This window comes from Rutidosis leptorrhynchoides, chromosome 3 (genome assembly GCF_046630445.1).
Source record: "Rutidosis leptorrhynchoides isolate AG116_Rl617_1_P2 chromosome 3, CSIRO_AGI_Rlap_v1, whole genome shotgun sequence".
NCBI classification, from domain to species: Eukaryota; Viridiplantae; Streptophyta; class Magnoliopsida; order Asterales; family Asteraceae; genus Rutidosis; species Rutidosis leptorrhynchoides.
The window spans coordinates 400,297,158-400,319,887 of record NC_092335.1 but is presented as its reverse complement, the minus strand read 5'-3'; positions in this window follow the sequence as shown (position 1 = coordinate 400,319,887).

Genomic DNA, 22,730 nt, shown 5'->3' with positions numbered 1-22,730 from the left:
ACAAAAGTAAATCAGTAACATTGAACAAAACAAATCAAAGGTGATATCATTTGTTAACAGTTAAATGTGAATTTCATAGTGATTTCTTGTATAATCACATGTGATTGAAAAAACCTAGAAGATAGTCACAAAATTTATACTTACACTCTGATTTAGCAACAACAAATATGCAACTCATAAACAGATAAAAGGCACATATTAAACAATCACAACAAATAACATGTGATTAAAGAAGCAAATATCATTTGTTAAAAGCTAAATGTGTATTTCAAAAGTGATTTATTGTATAATCACATGTGATTGAATAAAACCTAAAAGGTGTGCAACTCATACAAAAGATAAAAAGCACATATTAAACAATCACAACGAATAACATGTGATTAAAGAAGCAAATATAACAGCTAAATGTGTATTTGAAAGTGATTTCTTGTAATAATCACATGTGATTGATAAAACCTAAAAGGTAATAACAAAACTTATACATGCAATCTGATTTAAGAACAACAAATGTGCAACTCATACAAAAGATAAAAAGCGCATATTAAACAATCACAACAAATATCATGTGCTTAAAGAAGCACACACACGAATGCTATATGACGAAACCCTGAAATTTGAAATCATCAAAGGAATACAAACAAACTTGATTGATTATAAACGAACATCAACAAAACTTGTTAAAATTACCAGTAGTTTTGGTCGGAGCTTTTTTATTAGCCGGAACATGCTTTTCAGCCGATGACAATTTTTTGATTAGAGAATGCTCCGATTTAGCCATGTTTGATGGAAGATAATTGAAAGGATCCGTTCATATACATTATAAACGATTCACAATAGTTGATTACATCGCGAGGTATTTGACCTCTATATGATACGTTTTACAAACATTGCATTCGTTTTTAAAAGACAAACTTTCTTTACATCAAAAATTGACGGCATGCATACCATTTCATATTACATCCAACTATAATTGACTTAATATTAATCTTGATGAACTCAACGACTCGAATGCAACGTCTTTCAAAGTATGTCATGAATGACTCCAAGTAATATCCTTAAAATGAGCTAATGCACAGCGGAAGATTTCTTTAATACCTGAGAATAAACATGCTTTAAAGTGTCAACCAAAAGGTTGGTGAGTTCATTAGTTTATCATAATCAATTATTTCCGTAATAGTAATAGACCACAAGATTTCAGTTTCTATAAATATCCGTACACTCGCAAGTGTATAAAAGTATTCTATAAGTTGTAGGCACCCGGTAACAAGCCTTAACGTTCATGTTTTACCCTCTGAAGTACACCAGATCAGGTGTGCTTAAAATAACCTCGAAGTACTAAAGCATCCCATAGTCAGGATGGGGTTTGTCTGGCCCAATAGATCTATCTTTAGGATTCGCGCCTACCGTACATAGACAAGTAGTTTAATGTTACCAAGCTAAGGGTATATTTCTGGTTTAAACCCACATAGAATTAGTTTTAGTACTTGTGCCTATTTCGTAAAACATTTATAAAACAGCGCATGTATTCTCAGCCCAAAAATATATATAAAAAGGGAGTAATGAAACTCACCATACTGTATTTCGTAGTAAAAATACATATAACGTCATTTAACAAGTGCAAGGTTGGCCTCGGATTCACGAACCTATATTAATTATATATATTTATATGTTGGTCAATATTTGTCTAACAATTTTTGGTCAAGTCATAGTGTACCACAATCCTAATGCTCGAGACTAATATGCAAAAGTCAACAAAAGTCAACTTAACCCAAAATGACTTCTAAAATTTATACGTGTTTATTATATAACTTAACTATAGTCATTTTATATATTTAAATATATTTATTAGATTTTATAATAATAAAAGTCATTTATTAATAAAAATTTATATTAACGTTTATATATGATAAAATATACTTTTATATATCTTAAGTAGTAAAATTTATAAAGTTCACTTAATATCATAAAACTATAGTGGTAAGTATTATTAATGTAATTATATTACGCGTGGTGAAAAATATCTTTGTATCCCCTATTTATTTGATAAAATAATATTGATCATAATAATAATAATAAGTAAAAGTAGTATTATTTTGTAATAATAATTATTATTATTCTATAAAAAAATAACAATATTTATATTTATTAAAAATGTTATTATGATAAAATGATAATACTAACATAATAGTAATAATGATATTTTATAATAACAATGATATTTCTATTAAAATAATAACGACGATAGTAATAATAATCATTTTAACAATAATACTAAAATTCAGTTGACTATAACTTCTAATCCGTTCATCGAAACCATTCGATATCTAAATGAAAAGTTCTTAATTTTTCGCTAGCTTTCCAATGACATGCATATCATATACCCTATCTCAGTAGCATATGTATCTAATTCAGGATTCAACAAACCTATCTAAGGACAATATCGAATGTACAAGCATGCATAATCCTATATACTCGAGCACTAGTCAGGGATACACTATTGAAATATAAAAGTTAAGTTATGAGTGCTCACGTATCAATATTGAGATTCAATATTGCAGGAAAGTACGTAGACGAAACGAAAATGATAAACGTTAGGTTGACCTCACGAGCAATACCCTCGATCAATACCCATAACCTCCATAGCTATAACCCATAATTTCCTTAGCTCTATTCCGTTTGAAAACTTATTTTAAAATCGTCTGAATATAACTCCGTCGTAGTATTTTATGTATACTAATAATAGCTTGAAATAATACAAAGAAAATATATATGTGTAATTCGATTGAGAGAGTTTAGAGAAATATATTTTCAAGTTTCTATGAAATAATAAAACCTATTGAATTCTATTTATAATAAATTTTTGAATTATTAAAGTGAATTATTAAAGTATGAATTATTAAAGTGAATTATTAAAGTAAATTATTAAAGTATGAATTATTAAAGTGAATTATTAAAGTATGAATTATTAAAGTTAAAGTAAAGTAAAAGTAAAGTAAAGGTAAAGTTAAAGTTAAAATATATTGAAAAAATATAAAACTATGTACGTATAATACGCGTATAAATATATATAATATTAATTTAAATCGTTATATATATTTGATAAAATAAAATATAAATATCGTTATTTTATCATACTAGTTAAGTAATGAGTGGTCAAAAAGAATAGATTTCTTAAATCACAGTGGACCTCATAACATAGGCCAGTAATCATATCATAATGTATCTGATAATTCAATCATTTGATATTATCTCTTAATTCTGTCAATAAATATATCGAAACAAATACGTTCATGTAAAGTATCATATATCTAATACTTTGTTAATGTTTTCATTTAATATTATATATTATATATACATATCTATATACACATAATTGTTCGTGAATCTTCGAACACGGTCAAAGGATAATTGATTACATGAATGTAGTTCCAAACTTTTTGAGATTCAACATTACAAATTCTGTTTATCATGTCGGAAACATATAAAGGTTAAGTTTAAATTTGGTCGGAAATTTTTGGGTCGTCAAAATAATCGATTAATGTGTATAGTTGTTGATGATTGTTGATAATGGCAGCTTTGATCGGTGTTGATCGAAGGAAATTAGCGTTCGATGTTGAAACCCTAGAAAGAAGTGTGTGTTTGTGTGTGAAATACAGATACGATCGAATGAAATTCCAAGCCTGTGGGTGTATAACATATTTTGCCTGTGTGGACGAAAATACCCCTCCGCCCCAAAATAATGATATATTGGGACTTTTAATCTGATCCATTGATCAATCTCAATCTAAAGGCTGAGATTTGTCCCCTCAATCTCAACTTAAATATGAGTTTCATTTGAATATTCTTCTTTAAAGTTATTATTACAAATGCTTCATCCATTTTCTAATACTTTTATTTATATTTTGAATGCAGCTCCATATTCAGAGCTGTGTACTGTGAAAATTCATCATGGATGATATTTCAGCGTTGCTTCATGTCGGGAATACTTGAGTGATAATAGTTTTTTTTTTTTTTGAACGAAAAATATAATATAAAGAGGCTAGCAAGAAGCTAAAGCCAAAAACAAGACATTACAAATGAGAGATTAACCAAGAATTCCAATCACATACTAACTACATCTAGAGTGCAACCAAGAACAGGAAATAAAACGAATGTTGTCAAAAAATTCAAAAATCTTGATCTGGCTATTGCCAAATATAGTGTCATTCTGTAATGTCCAAATCCACCATAGCGTGGCAGAGACAATGCAATGTAGTCGAATCTTGCTAGAGGAAGAAGCCGGCCGTTGATCCATCCAATCGAAGAAATCAATAACCGAGTCAAAATGAGGCCAATAAAGATTACACCAAATCTGGATGTGTTGCCAAATAGGAGATATAGATTTGCAAGACAAGAAAAGATGATCTATAGACTCGCATCCCACTCCACAAAGAGGACAAATGATAGAAATTTCCGAAATTCCTCAAGTTACCAAATTTATCTGAGTAGGAAGATGATCAAGAAGAAGCTTCCAAGTAAAAATGTTTACCTTGATCGTGTCAAGACCCGTCCTAATCCATAAGAATGAATACAATAACATATGATTACATTGTGAGGTATTTGACCTCTATATGATACATTTTACAAACATTGCATTCGTTCTAAAAGACAAACTTTCATTACATCGAAAGTTGACAGGCATACATACAATTTCATAATATCCAACTATAAATGATCTAATCTGTCATTTACTTAATCATAATCTTTATTGAACTCAATGACTTGAATGCAACGTCTTTTGAAATATGCCATGAATGACTCCAAGTAATATCTTTAAATTGAGCAAATGCACAGTGGGAGATTTCTTTCAATCCTGAGAATAAACATGCTTACAAGTGTCAACCAAAAGGTTGGTGAGTTCATTAGTTTATCATAAACATTCATTTCCATCATTTTAATAGACCACAAGATTTTATATATTTAATTGTACACGTAACCCGAGTACAAAATAACACGCGTAACCAGCGAATTAAAAAATCATTCATATGGTGAACGCTTGATAACCGACTTAACTTTAATGCATAGAATATCCCCAAACAGAACCTCTCGTCTGTATAATAATAATAATCACGAAGTACTAAAGCATCCGTACCCCGGATGGGACTTGTCGAGGTCCATAGATCTATCTTTAGGATTCGCGTTAATTAGGGGCTATACCCGTTTCCTAATTATTAGGTTACCAAGCTAAAAAGGGGTGATATTCAATATTCATAATCCAGCCACAGAATGTAGTTTTTGATCACTTGTGTCTATTTTGTAAAATATTAGTAAAATCAGCGCATTATTCTCAGTCCCAAAAATATATATAAAAAGGGAGTAATGAAACTCACAATACTGTATTTTGTAGTAAAAATACATATGACGACACTGAATAATGCAGGGTTGGCCTCGGATTCACGAACCTATATCATTTATGTATATATTAACACACATAATTGTAATCGAACAAATATATATATTATATCTTAAATTATATATCTTATATATTTAGTTTGTATATTCATTTAAAATTATATATATGTATATATATATATATATATATATATATATATATATATATATATATATAATCAATAAGTTGTCATATGTAAATATTTATATAAATAGTGTTGATATGTTTATTCTATAATTTTTATGTAATACTAATATATTATGTATCAAATATATTTTTATGTATCTAATATTTCTTTGATAAAATAATGTTAATAATAATAATAATAATAATAATAATAATAATAATAATAATAATAATAATAATAATAATAATAATAAACAAATAAATAAATAAATAAATAACTACCTCAAAGAAGTAGCCCTTTAAAAAAATACTCAAGTCCGGGTTTGAACCCGCGACCTCCCGCTAACCCGATAACATCCTTTACCATTCCTCCATTTTGATTTTCTGTTGTATAATCATACTTAATTTTATTTAACCCATAATATTCTGTTTTCCCTATGTCTTCTCCTTCTTTTTCTAAAAAGAATGTCACAGGCAGGGTTCGAACCCGCGACCCTTCGAATAACAAACACCTACAGAACCATGGAACCACTCGATACATTCTTGTAATACTTCGCAGGTTGAATTATTTTACATATACTAGACAGTTTAACACTTTTCTAGTAACACTATCATCATTAACTCGATCCATATTATAATCATATTTCTAATATCATTATCTTCATAAACTATTATCGAATCATCATCATCAACTCTTTAATCTCATCAACTTAACATATGATCATCAATTTCTTCTCGGTCATAATCATCTATATCATCATCATTAATATTTTCAAACCGTAATCCTAATCAAACCATCATCTTCTTTCTTTGTTTATAGACATCATCATCATTACCAACTAAAAAATAATAATAATAACTAAACGTTTTCATTGTTGGTCGGCCATGAAGTTATTGCATGTCCCACATGCACCACTTTTGTCTCAATGATTGATAGTGCATTATATAGAAATCTTGAATGCATTCAAAATTGATAAAACTTTAAACTGTGATTATAATTGAACCCTTTTTGTCACTTTAAATAGCTCGACTCACATGCATATCGTGTACAATCTTCTTCTCTCCATCCCTTGTATATTTTAGATTATTTATCATCTTCAACAGAAACGTACCATAGCTGTATAACAAGGCATTTTTGGCTTCGGTTTTCTCTTGACAGAAATAGAAATCATAGCAGCTACTATTGCAGCAAAAAGTGACGGATGGTGATGGTGTTTGGTGGCGTTCGAAGCAGAAAAACAGAAAACATCACAGCAGTTAAAATAGTGATGAGTTGGGTTGTTTTCGTACGTGCCAGAAGCATAAATTACACGCAGGAGTAGTTAAAATTTAATGGTGATGGGTTTATGTGTTTTTGGGTTGATCATTGTACTGAAATTGAAAGGTTTGAACAGCAGCAGTCGTGGGTTACTTAAGTGGTGATGATCTTGGGGTTTTGTGGTGATCCGAAACTAGAAAGGTAGTAATAGCAACATGTGGTGTTAGATGGTGGTTGTTGTGGTCTATTGGTGGTAGTGACGGTTTAATGTGGAAGAGGGTGGCTATAGTGGTGGTTTGATGGGTTGTTGCGGGTGTTGCTAGTTGTCGGGTAATAATAAGAAACAAGGTACACGTTGTATGAAATAATATCGAGTTATCACGTGATAGTTTGTAAGGTGGTTGTGGTGATTCAGATAATTCTGACTGCAGTACCCATAACAACCAAACAATAATCAATGGGTTTCTTGTTGGGTGGTTTTATGAACCAAAAGTGATAGTGACGGTTTAAAGATGGTGGAATGGTGGTTTAGGATGGTGATCAATGATGGTTTGATGTGGTCGAAAGTCGTGGTTAAATGGGTGTTGAATACACAAGGTAGAAGTTTAATGGTGATGAGTTGAGATGGTTGTAATGTTTAATGATTAGGAAGTTGTCGATACAAAAGAAAAGAAGAAAGGAAACTAGCGTTTATAATGCAGTGTGTTTATCTATGTGTCACTCATACATATCTATATAGATATAGGCATATAATATATATATATATATATATATATATATATATATATATATATATATATATATATATATATATATATAATAGATAATAGGTAGATCAGTTTAAAAAAAAAAGACAATCACAGTAATATCTATTATAATCACATTAATTTCAAAAGTGCTACAATACTAGTGATCGATTAGAATTCAGTTTCATATCGCATTCCAAGAACAGTAATATATGTCTTAATTCAGATTCACAAGTTGTTCACAGAAATATATATTAATATAATATATCTTACAACAAATAAGAATTCAAAAGGAAACAGTACGAAATAGTGAGGCCATCGGATAATTGGATTATATTACCGATAGTTTTTAATTACGGATATTATATCGTGCTCCATTGTAAATCAGTGGCGAATAAAAGTCTTCGGAAAAATCCCAAATTTTTATGGTAATTATCTTTATTTATTTTGGTCATTATGGTATAAAATTTGATTATTAACTGCTAAATAAATATTACATCACTGTTCGCGCTCGATTCCAGGTAAAATATGAAAAGTGTTCAAATTTAACAATTAGCTCATAAATACATTTTTAATAAGCCTATAAATTATAAAACTCATTTTCGAATCACCGTTTATTTTAAAATCACATAAGTTCGAATTAAATTTTTCTAAATAATAATCGCAACGTCCAACGGGTATTACAATTATTAAATTATTATATTTGATATACTCTCTCTCTATATATATAGATTTATTTTCATAACAATTTAATTATATTGTATAGTATTCTATATTTTCAGTTCTATCGATTAAATCGTATATTATTATTTTAAGTTATTATATATACATATATTTATATTTATATTTTTATGTATACACATTTATTTACAAATAATGGTTCGTGAATCATCGGGAATGGTCGAAGGTTAAATGAATTCATGAAAACAGTTCAAAAATTTTGAGACTCAACATAACAGACTTTGCTTATCGTGTCGAAATCATATAAAGATCAAGTTTAAATTTGGTCAGAAATTTCCGGGTCGTCACAGTACCTACCCGTTAAAGAAATTTCGTCCCCGAAATTTGATCGAGGTTGTCATGGCTAACGATAAAAATGTTTTCATGACGAATATGAGTTGATGAATAGAGTTTTATTACCAGGGTAATATGGATAAATGATTCGATTATTTGAAGCATGTGAGTGAAGCTATCACAAAAGAGTGAAATGAATAGATGCATGTTTGTCTTAACCGGTGACGTAGTCACGGTTGAATTCTGGAATTCAAGGGATTTAAAGAAATCTTCTAATCTGAAAAAAAATATAATAGCACGATCTTTATTAGTTAAATTATCAGAATTCAAAAGAATAGAACTATCAAGAATATATTTTCTTGATATGTTTAGAAGTTAAGCAGAATGAAAGAGTTACGTAACATGGCACATGATGATGTTATGATCTGTGAATCATCGTGTCCCATTAGAAACTCAGCATGACTTACTGTAATATAATCACGTTGATCAAGTGTCATTATATTATACTAACTCATGCATCAATTTCTAACACTACTTCAAAATCATTCATAATTCAAAATCGAATTTTTCAGAATTTTAGAAACTAAAACAGTTTCTTTATGATATAACACTGATTGAGCGGAGAGATAATTAATATCAGACAAGAATGTGTATGAAGATATCTTCAGAAATATTGAGGATATTAATAAAGAAAGATATGACGATATCTTAGAATTTCAGAATCAAATTGTGATGAAGAAATTCATTCACAATGATTTAGAGCGATTAAGGAGCAAGGTATTCGCTAAAGATTTCATCAGAAACAGAATTATCAGGATTCTTTATGTACAAGTTTAGTCCTTGTGATCTGTTCAGAGTCTCCTTCATGGTTTGCTCAATTTGTTTATCAAAATCTGTGAGCTTTTTCAACACTCCAATCTTTATCATTAAACTTTTGACTGTTAAGGCAGTCTTCAGTTTTCACTGCTTCATCAGCTTTTTCAGAACTCAGAGATCTGATTTGTATGCTAGAGTTCTTTTCAGGAATTCAGAGATTCCAAATTGAAATTCATCAGTCCAGAAGATATACGTTATATATAGATATATAAATATTGATGTAGGAACGCTGCGAAATTCGAGAATTAATGATTAATGCTTTTCGGTATTTGGTATGGCAATTCTCGTTACATGATGCGGATGAGTTCAAGATAAAACTTCAATAGATAAATATAGTGATTTGTCGGAGAGAGTTAAGCCAAGGAGCACCGAGATTGCTGGTACGTTTGCTGGTAATATGGTGGAATATAAAAGGTTCTCCGATAACATTGACGAATAGGGTAATCGTATATATCAGGGTTATAATAAGGCTATTTCGAATGAAAAATTGAAGTTAATTTGCTGGAGCTGTGACAAATTTGGCTAATTAGAAAAAGAATTGCAATGTTATCTTCGGTAATAGCAATGCCAAAGGAGCTAGCACAGATACGTATTAAATGTTTACTTAGGTTCCGAGTATTTTCAGGTGTATGACTATATGCATCAATCTTTTCTTCCGTAGATGAAGTGCGGTTGGTTCAGCCTCTCGATTGAGGTGTTTTCAAAGATCATGAAAGGTTTGAACGCAGATTGTAATCATCAAGATACAAATGAGGTTTAAGATGAAATCAAGTGGCAAACTTGAAGAAATGTTTAGTTTCATATGTTATAATCAATATTTTAATTCATTTTAATTGTCCAATGTCATTAGTCCATAGTTAGGAGTCCACAATTAGTAGTTCAACAATTCATATATAGTTTAATATATAATATTCGAATTAATTATTATGTGTCGTGACCCATTACATACATGTCTCAGACTCGATCACAACTCAAAGTATATATATTATTTGAGAATCAACCTCAACCCTGTATAGCTAACTCGAACATTACTGCATATAGAGTGTCTATGGTTATTCCAAATAATATATATAGATGCGTCGATATGATATGTCAAAACATTGTATACGTGTCCCGAATTATCAGACGATATTTAAAGTGTGTAAAATAAATAACAGAAATTAAATGACAATAAATAAAATTGCGAGAATTAAATTGCGATAAAATAAATTGCGATAATTAAAATGTAATAAGGAATTAGCAGTTAGCTAGGAACAGTTAGCTAGGATTTTGTTAACGTGGTTTCTTAACAAAATTCTTCATAGTTAATTTGCTTGTTTCTAACAAATTTTATTTTTTTCCAATGTTTTCTTCATTATGCCACTTATTAGATTCTGATAAGTCAAAATCCAAATATAAAATTGAATGAAAATGGTTATTCTGTGGTGATCGGATTCGTATCTCTGTGGATGTAGGTAGGATAGTAAATGACTGTTGAATCAGATTCGAAGAATGTACAGTGTAACTTATTAATGTGAAATCTAAATATTCCTCGGGTATTACCTACCCGTTAAAATATTTTCACCATTAACAGTTTGTACAAAAGAATTTTTAATTACAATCTTTATGAAAACATATATACTTATATTTTCTTCATACGTAATATGAATTTAATGAGTTAATATGATATTAATCTCATTTGCTTTTCGGTTTGAGCTAGAATAAATAATCTCTAAGACTTTAGAGATTACGTAATCATCGCCTAATAGTTCTCCAATGAAGTTATGAATCAATACTTCATCGTTGATTCTTATTAGTACTCCTTGGTATCTATGGTACGTATGACATTGATGCTCGAGGTACAGATTGTGATGTTGAGGTATGTATTGTTGATGGTACGGGTGCTGTTGCTGGTGGTTCTGTTGATGTCGGTGATGTTGTTGAAGCTGGTACATTTTGCACCATATTTTCCAAAACTATAACTTGGGAAAGAAGTTCGTTGACTTCTGCAATTACTACGGGATGATTGTCGGTTCAGACGATCGGATGAATAAGATCTAGAATTTTAGATATTATGTAATCGTTGAGAGATATCCTAGAAATGAGAGTGAAAATGGTGTTTCGGACTGGTTCGCCGGTAAGTGCTTCAGGTTCTTCGCCAAGAGGGAAATTTGGTTGGTGGAAAGGAATTGCCTTCTTCTCGTTTCCGTTGATTAACTCGACTACAAACTCATCCCCAATTCATCTAGAATTGAAGATGACTAGTTGGTTGTTTCATTTCATTTACACTGCTTTCGGAGCTTAGGTGAATATCCATGTCGGAATAGCTATCGGAATAACTATCGGAATAGCTATCGGAATCCGAGGGACTCGAACTGGTTGAGGGATTCATCTCGTACGATCAGATGAAGGATTTTTGATAAGAAATAGATTATAGGATGTACATTAGTACCCTGCAATACATAATTTACATATGCATATATAATACTAAAATCCCATAAGTTACGGAGGAATCTACGGAAGCTGTCAGGCAAAGGTAACAATAACAGATACGCTAAGATATGAATTTATCTATACACTGTCTATGCAATAGAGACAGTAAGATGTGTCTAGACTTTAAGGATGATAAGCAGATGATTTCCGACTAGAAATGATAAGCAAAACTTTTGACATGCAGACACGGTCGAAGTCCAGACTCATTAATGCATCCAAACAACTACTAGTTAGACACACTAATGAAAGACCTAGTTCGCTAAGACCAATGCTCTGATACCACATGTCAAGACCCGTCCTAATCTATAAGAACGAATACAATAACATATGATTACATTGCGAGGTATTTGACCTCTATATGATACATTTTACAAACATTGCATTCGTTTTAAAAGACAAACTTTCATTACATCGAAAGTTGACAGGCACGCATACCATTTCATAATATCTAACTATAAATGATCTAATCTGTCAATTACTTAATCATAATCTTTATTGAACTCAATGACTTGAATGCAACGTCTTTTGAAATATGCCATGAATGACTCCAAGTAATATCTTTAAATTGAGCAAATGCACAGCGGAAGATTTCTTTCAATCATGAGAATAAACATGCTTTCAAGTGTCAACCAAAAGGTTGGTGAGTTCATTAGTTTATCATAAATATTCATTTCCATCATTTTATTAGACCACAAGATTTCATATATTTAATTGTATACGTAACCCGAGTACAAAATAACACGCGTAACCCGCGAATTAAAAAATCAATCATATGGTGAACGCTTGATAACCGGCTTAACTTTAATGCATAGAATATCCCCAAACAGAACCTCTCGTCTGTATAATAATAATAATCACGAAGTACTAAAGCATCCGTACCCCGGATGGGACTTGTCGAGGTCCATAGATCTATCTTTAGGATTCGCGTCAATTAAGGGCCATACCCGTTTCCTAATTATTAGGTTACCAAGCTAAAAAGGGGTGATATTCAATATTCATAATCCAGTCATAAAATGTAGTTTTTGATCACTTGTGTCTATTTCGTAAAACATTAGTAAAATCAGCGCATGTATTATCAGTCCTAAATATATATATAAAAAGGGAGTAATGAAACTCACAATACTGTATTTTGTAGTAAAAATACATATGACGACACTGAACAATGCAGGGTTGGCCTCGGATTCACGAACCTATATCATTTATGTATATATTAACACACATAATTGTAATCGAACAAATTTATATATTATATCTTAAATTATATATCTTATATATTTAGTTTGTATATTCATTTAAAATAATTAATATTTATATATATATATATATATATATATATATATATATATATATATATGTGTGTGTGTGTGTGTGTGTGTGTGTGTGTGTGTGTGGTTAGTATTATGTTGAAAATCAATAAGTTGTCATATGTAAATATTTATATAAATAGTGTTAATATGTTTATTCTATAATTTTTATGTAATACTAATATATTATGTATCAAATATATCTTTATGTATCTAATATTTCTTTGATAAAATAATGTTAATAATAATAATAATAATAATAATAATAATAATAATAATAATAATAATAATAATAATAATAATAATAATAATAAACAAATAAATAAATATATAAATAACTACCTCAAAGAAGTAGCCCTTTAAAAAAATGCCCAAGTCCGGGTTTGAACCCGCGACCTCCCGCTAACCCGATAATATCCTTAACCATTCCTCCATTTTGTTTTTCTGTTGTATAATCATACTTAATTTAATTTAACCCATAATATTCTGTTTTCCCTATGTCTTCTCCTTCTTTTTCTAAAAAGAATGTCACAGGCAGGGTTCGAACCCGCGTCCCTTCGAATAACAAACACCCACAGAACCATGGAACCACTCTATACATTCTTATAATACTTCGCAGGTTGAATTATTTTACATATACTAGACAGTTTAACACTTTTATAGTAACACTATCATCATTAACTCGATCCATATTATAATCATCTTTCTAATATCATTATCTTCATAAACTATTATCGAATCATCATCATCAACTCTTTTATCTCATCAACTTAACATATGATCATCAATTTCTTCTCGGTCATAATCATCTATATCATCATCATTAATATTTTCAAACCGTAATCCTAATCAAACCATCATCTTCTTTCTTTGTTTATAGACATCATCATCATTACCAACTAAAAAAATTAATAATAACTAAACGTTTTCATTGTTGGTCGGCCATGAAGTTATTTCATGTCCCACTTGCACCACTTTTGTCTCAATGATTGATAGTGCATTATATAGAAATTTTGAATACATTCAAAATTGATAAAACTTTAAACTGTGATTATAATTGAACCCTTTTTGTCACTTTAAATAGCTCGACTCACATGCATATCGTGTACAATCTTCTTCTCTCCATCCCTTGTATATTTTAGATTATTTATCATCTTCAACAGAAACATACCGTAGCTGTATAACAAGGTGTTTTTGGCTTCGGTTTTCTCTTGACAAAAATAGAAATCATAGCAGCTACTGTTGCAGCAAAAAGTGACGGATGGTGATGGTGTTTGGTGGCATTCGAAGCAGAAAAACAGAAAACATCACAGCAGTTAAAATAGTGATGAGTTGGGTTGTTTTCGTACGTGCCAGAAACAGAAATTACACGCAGTAGTAGTTAAAATTTAATGGTGACGGGTTTATGTGTTTTTGGGTTGATCATTGTACAGAAATTGAAAGGTTTGAACAGCAGCAGTCGTGGGTTACATAAGTGGTGGTGATCTTGGGGTTTTGTGGTGATCCGAAACTAGAAAGGTAGTAATAGCAACATGTGGTGTTAGATGGTGGTTGTGGTGGTCTATTGGTGGTAGTGATGGTTTATTGTGGAAGAGGGTGGCGATAGTGGTGGTTTGATGGGTTGTTGAGGGTGTTGCTAGTTGTCGGGTAAAAATAAGAAACAAGGTACACGTTGTATGAAATAATACCGAGTTATCACGTGATAGTTTGTAAGGTGGTTGTGTTGATTCAAATAATTATGACTGCAGTACCCATAACAACCAAACAATAATCAATGGGTTTCTTGTTGGGTGGTTTTATGAACCAAAGGTGATAGTGACGGTTTAAAGATGGCGGAATGGTGGTTTAGGATGGTGATCAATGATGGTTTAATGTGGTCGAAAGTCGTGGTTAAATGGGTGTCGAATACACAAGGCAGAAGTTTATAGGTGATGAGTTGAGATGGTTGTAATGTTTGATGATTAGGAAGTTGTCGATACAAAAGAAAAGAAGAAAGGAAACTAGCGTTTATAATGCAGTGTGTTTATCTATGTGTCACTCATACATATCTATATAGATATAGGCATAACATATAATATATATATATATATATATATATATATATATATATATATATATATATATATATATATATATATATATATATATATATATATATATATATAGATAATTGGTAGATTAGTTTAAAAAAAAGACAATCATATATATATATATATATATATATATATATATATATATATATATATATATATATATATATATATATATATATATATATATATATATATATATATATATATAGATAATTGGTAGATTAGTTTAAAAAAAAAAGACAATCACAGTAATATCTATTATAATCACATGAATTTCAAAAGTGCTACAATACTAGTGATTGATTAGAATTCAGTTTCATATCGCATTCCAAGCACAATAATATATATCTTAATTCAGATTCACAAGTTGTTCACAGAAATATATATTAATATGATATATCTTACAACAAATAAGAATTCAAAAGGAAACAGTACGAAATAGTGAGGCCATCGGATAATTGGATTATATTACCGACAGTTTTTAATTACGGATATTATATCGTGCTCCATTGTAAATCAATGGCGAATAAAAGTCTTCGGAAAATCCCAAATTTTTATAGTAATTATCTTTATTTATTTTGGTCATTATGATATAAAATTTGATTATTAACTGCTAAATAAATATTACATCACTGTTCGCGCTCGATTCCAGGTAAAATATGAAAAGTGTTCAAATTTAACAATTAGCTCATAAATACATTTTTAATAAGCCTATAAATTATAAAACTCATTTTCGAATCACCATTTATTTTAAAATCACATAAGTTCGAATTAGATTTTTCTAAATAATAATCGCAACGTCCAACGGGTATTACAATTATTAAATTATTATATTTGATATACTCTCTCTCTATATATATAGATTTATTTTCATACCAATTTAATTATATTGTATAGTAAACTATATTTTCAGTTCTATCGATTAAATCGTATATTATTATTTTAAGTTATTATATATACATATATTTATATTTATATTTTTATGTATACACATTTATTTACAAATAATGGTTCGTGAATCATCGGGAATGGTCGAAGGTTGAATGAATTCATGAAAACAGTTCAAAAATTTTGAGACTCAACATAACAGACTTTGCTTATCGTGTCGAAATCATATAAAGATCAAGTTTAAATTTGGTCCGAAATTTTTATATGATTTTGACAGGATAAGCAAAGTCTGTAATGCCGAGTCTCAAAATTTTTGAACTGTTTCATTTATTCAATTTGACCTTTGACTATTACCGACGATTCACGAACAATTAATTATAAATAAATGTGTGTATATATATATATACATAAAAATAAATATATGTGTACATATAATAGTATGAAATAATAATATGCCAATTAATCAGTAGAATTGAATATGTAAAATAATATATAATATAAAAAAGTTATTATTAAAAATAAATCTATAGATGTGATTCTTATATACAAATAGTATTATATGTATATTATAATATATATATATATATATATATATATATATATATATAAAATTTATAAATGATAATTATTCAATAAAAGTTGTTATGTTATATGTAATTTTAGGCTAATGTATAAATGTCATATTAATTACTTTCTGTATTATTATTAATAGTAACATTAATAATTGTATTATTAATAATATTACATCTAATATAAACTATATAGATATGACTTATATGAGTGACGATATTATTAGTACTATTATTATCATTAATAATATTAATATTATTATAACAAATAAGATCATTATTATCATCGATATTATTATTACTAATAATTAAAATTATTAAAATTATCATTAATGTTACTCTTAATATTCTAAAAATTAAGATTTTTAATAACTTTTCTAAAGTTAAGATTAGATAGTATTATAATTTACAGATTTATCATTTTTATTAAATGTCAATAATATTGATATCACTTTTAGTATTATTGCTATTATTGCTATTACTAGTATTTTTAGAATATAGAATAATAATTTTTTTATTATTATTATTATTATAGTTAAGCTCATTATTATTATCTAGTATGATTATAGTTATTGTTAACATAATTATTATTAGTGTTATTATTATATACTAGAAGATAATACATTTATTTATTATTAACACTAACAATATATTTATTATCATTTTTTATTATTATTTATTATTACTATTAATATAATTATTATTATTATTAATTATTAATGATTATTATATAAATTAAAATTTCGTACGATCCACCTACAGATATCCATAAATCTGTTTTACATGCTTGTTCATATCCTAATCTGTTACATATCAGTATCATCTTTAATTTTTTTTTCCTTCCCTCTGTACTTCATGTCGACCACCAATGCTAGATACCAAATCAATTACTGCTCTAATTATTCGAGTAATATCATATTTATAGTTTATATATCCTACTCGTACCTACTGCTAATTGAAAAAGAAAACAGATTTTTTTAATAAACTTCTACTTCGCTAAACTCTGTCCTTGTGTCATTTTTCAATTACCTCAAATACGAAACAATTTTCAAAAACTATAAAAGCAGATTAGTTAGGAATCATGTGTTAAATCTTTCTGCAAAGTTTCAGCTCTTAACTCCTTAAATTGAGTAGGAATTTCGAAGTCAAAGTTTTGGATTTCAAAAAGTCAACATTAATTCTTTCATCAAATTCGTATTATTCTTTCTGATTCGAGCTAAATTGAAGCTTTGGAAAGTTTCTATGAATGATTTCCAACCAATTTCATGTTGTAACAAATATCCATAACGATCTCAAAATGATAATCAAAATATATATTTTTTTCTTATTTTCGTCAAACAGCAGGTATCTCTGTGTTTTTTTTTTAATTTTTTTTTCTTTTCCCGAAGCATAAAAACAGAAATTGAAGATTTTAAATCCTAAGATGTTATAATTAATTGGTTTTGATCTGTGTGACGACTTGTTGTTATGATGAAGAAGATGAAACAGGTTTACGAATATAATGGATATATAGATTTAAGTTTGGTTTATAATCAGAAAGTGGGCAATAGCCCAGACGGTTTAGGATTATGTCGGGTTTCGAGAGGTCGGGGGTTCGAGTCCCTGGAGCAGCACTTTATTTTTTTAGGCCGTTTTTATTAAAGGAAGCCCTATTTATTATTATTATTATTATTATTATTATTATTATTATTATTATTATTATTATTATTGTTATTATCATTAGTATTATCATTAATTCGATTATTATTAGAATTATTATTATTGTTAATATTGAAGTTATGAAAATCATTATTATTATTATTATTAGTATTATTAACTATAGTGATTATTAATAAGTAAATTATTATTAGTATTAACATTAATATATATTATATCATTATCATTATTAAGTTAGTTATATGTATTAACAATATTATTACCATCATTTAGTATTATCATCACTAATATTATTATCTATAGTATTATTAATTGTGTTATTTTTTGTTAGTAATAATAATAGGATTTCATAAATACTAAACAGGTTATTTTATAATAAAAGAATTATGATAAAAATTAGGAGATTGATATAATTATATGAACACATGTAGATTATGATTATGGATACAAATTTAAATGAAAAGAAACTATAGTCATTAGTTTATAAATTAAACACGAATGTTACGACTATTATAATTATGAAAATACAAGTTTAATATTGTTAATATTTATAATATAGAAATTTTAGATATAAATATTATGATGAAAATTATTAAAATCTTAACTAATGTATGTTTTAAAGGAATTATTATAATATTATTATAGTTACTTTAATACAATTTAATATTATTATCATTACTAATATCATTATTAACATTATTATTATCACTTTTATCATTATTATAAAGTATCAATATTATTACTAATATTAATATTATCATAATTATCAACTACAAAACAAAAGGTAATCCCTATATAAAAATATATTTAACTTAACTCTATTAACAATTATGTATATAAAATGAAAATATATAAATAATAAAACTTATAAATTATTAAACATATAAATTACATTACTAATAATAATATATATTTAATCGATTACGATTATATGTGTTAATGAATATACAAATGATATAGGTTCGTGAATCCGAGGCCAGCCCTGCATTGTTCAGCTGTTCAATGTCGTCATATGTATTTTTACTACAAAATACAGTATTGTGAGTTTCATTTGCCCTTTTTACTCTTTACGTTTTTGGGCTGAGAATACATGCAAATGCTTTATTAACTGTTTTACAATATTTATATGCGTGAGTTTCATTTGCCCTTTTTACTCTTTACGTTTTTGGGCTGAGAATACATGCAAATGCTTTATTAACTGTTTTACAATATTTATATGCGTGAGTTTCATTTGCTCCCTTTTACTCTTTACATTTTTGGGCTGAGAATACATGCAAATGCTTTATTAACTGTTTTACAATATTTATATGCGTGAGTTTCATTATTCCCTTTTTAAATGCTTTTGCAATATATATTTTTGGGACTGAGAATACATGCGCTGCTTTTATAAATGTTTTACGATATAGACACAAGTAATCGAAACTACATTCTATGGTTGAATTATCGAAATCAAATATGCCCCTTTTTATTAAGTCTGGTAATCTAAGAATTAGGGAACAGACACCCTAATTGACGCGAATCCTAAAGATAGATCTATTGGACCCAACAAGCCCCATCCAAAGTACTGGATGTTTTAGTACTTCGAAATTTATATCATGTCCGAAGGAGGATCCCGGAATGATGGGGATATTCTTATATGCATATTGTGAATGTCGGTTACCAGGTGTTCACCATATGAATGATATTTTTGTCTCTATGCATGGGACGTATGTTTATGAGAAATGGAAATATGAAATCTTGTGGTCTATTAAATTGATGGAAATGATTATTTATGTTAGACTAATGAACTCACCAACCTTTTGGTTGACACTTGAAAGTATGTTTATTCTCAGGTACGAAAGAAATCTTCCGCTGTGCAATTGCTCATTTTAAAGATATTACTTGGAGTCATTCATGACATATTTCAAAAGACGTTGCATTCGAGTCGTTGAGTTCATCAAGATTATTATTAAGTCAATTATAGTTAGATATATTATAAAATGGTATGCATGCCATCAACTTTCGATGTAATGAAAGATTGTCTTTTAAAAAAAAAACGAATGCAATGTTTGTAAAATGTATCATATAGAGGTCAAGTACCTCGCGATGTAATCAACTGTTGTGAATCGTTTATAATCGATATGGACTTCGTCCGGATGGATTAGGACGGATCTCTACATAGAGAAGCATTCCCAAGCCATACATCTTTCCAACACTTGGTGGTGCAAAAACTTCCAACTTGTTTCCTCAAAGAGTTTCGATCAATAGCCCCAATAGAATGTAAATAATTTCGAACACCAACAATATCTTTCCAAAGTCCATTAGTTTTGCACCCTCTAGAATCCATACTCAAATTGACACCATAGATAGCTCGAAGGAGTTTGACCCAAAGAGAATCTGGATTATGGACGAGACACCAAAACCATTTAAGAAGAAGCGAAAATTTAAAATCTTTAAGGCTAACGATTGCAAGACCACCTTTGTCATGAGATGAAAGGGTAGCTTCCCATTTGACCCAAGCAACTTTTTTTGACCTTCTTTGCAACCCAAAAAAACTTAGAACGCAAACTCTCCAAAACTTTTTAAGATCGCAATAGGAGCTTTGTACAAAGATAAATGGATAGATTCCAATACTCCCTAAAATGCTCTTTATGAGAGATAGTCTGCCGCCAACAGAAAGTAACGAACCACTCCAAGCAGAAAGTCGATTCTTAAATTTGTCGATGACATAAGACCGGTCGAAGATTCTCTTCATGTTAGCTCCCAAAACATAGGCAAGGAAATTAAAAGGCAAGGAACCTGCACTACAATTATATTGAGATGCAAGCAAGGTGACAGACGCATCAAGAACACCTACATCATAAAGATTAGACTTGTTTAAATTGATTTTAAGTCTTGGGCAAAGATGGAAGTCGTTAAGAACTTGAATGATATTGTGCAGATTCGGTTGACTCCACTTCGAAATTATGGCAACATCGATCATCTGCAAAAATAAAATGAGAAAGTTTAACATTTCTAGTCTCAACGCCATGGATGGGGCGGTCTGCAATGGTCTGGTTAATAGATAAATGAAGGCCTTCCATAATAATGATGAAAAGGAAATGTGACAAAGGATCTCCTTGACGTAATCCACATTTCAAAGAAAATTCCGAAGTATGACTACCATTTACTATAATAGAAGATCTAGCGGAAAGAAGGCAACCTCTAATCCAAGCTCTCCATCTATCTCCAAAACCTAGTTGCGAGAGCACAAAATCGAGATAGTGCCAATTAACCGAGTCATACGCTTTCTCGAAGTCGACTTTAAAAATGAGGAGTTGCTTTCACTTCTTTTTGTACCAATCAATGACCTCGCTAAGCATTAAGGGCTCGTCAGAAATTTGATGATCTCTAATGAAAGCGGATTGGTCGTTACTAATCACCTTGTGAATGACCATGGACAATCGATTAGCTAATAATTTAGCAACGATTTTAAAAGGTGCACCGATAAGAGATATTGGCCGAAAGTCTTTAATGTTGACAGGATTATTAACTTCTTGGATTAGCGAGATAAAAGATGAATTTGCGTCATGCCGAAACGATCCAGATGCTAAAAAGCTATCAACAAAACACTTAGAGTGATAATAGTACCTATGTAGATATGGTTAACATGGTTGATTTTTTAGTGAAAAATATTTTGTGATATTGCAAAGGGTTGGGATATGATGGTGTACTACAGGTAAATATGAAAGACTTTACATTTAGTATTGACTTTGTATTACATCAACATTAACTATTTTGTAAATCAATTATGGACGATAGAAGGAGGGTTGTAAATTTGTAATCTGCAGATTAGGGTTTAAGATTGAAAACTTGAATGTGATTCAATTTTTAATGCTGGAAACGAATAGTATTTGTCTTATGATAGACAGTAACACAAATGACTATTACACCATCGTCTATAATGTACGTGATACAAACTAACATATATAGTTAGTTCTGAGGATCACTATGAAACCAAATGTAAATATTAGGGGTTACCATGCAAAATTGAAACTTTAAGGTTCGGGATAAAATTAATAGTAACCTTTAGGGACGATGGGCGTAGTTAAGTACAAAAAATAAAAACATGTAATTTAAATCAACGAAAAAAAAAAGTGTAGAAAGAAAATTAAAATGTTAAAAAAGATAAAATTAGAAAAGATATACTCCGTATATAAGTTTTAAATCAACCAAAGCAAACAAGCCACCTCATATTTCAATAAGAACCAATGATTTCCCTCTGCTTCATTATCTAGTTTGAAGATGCACCACTAAAATGTATATATCCTTCTTTCCA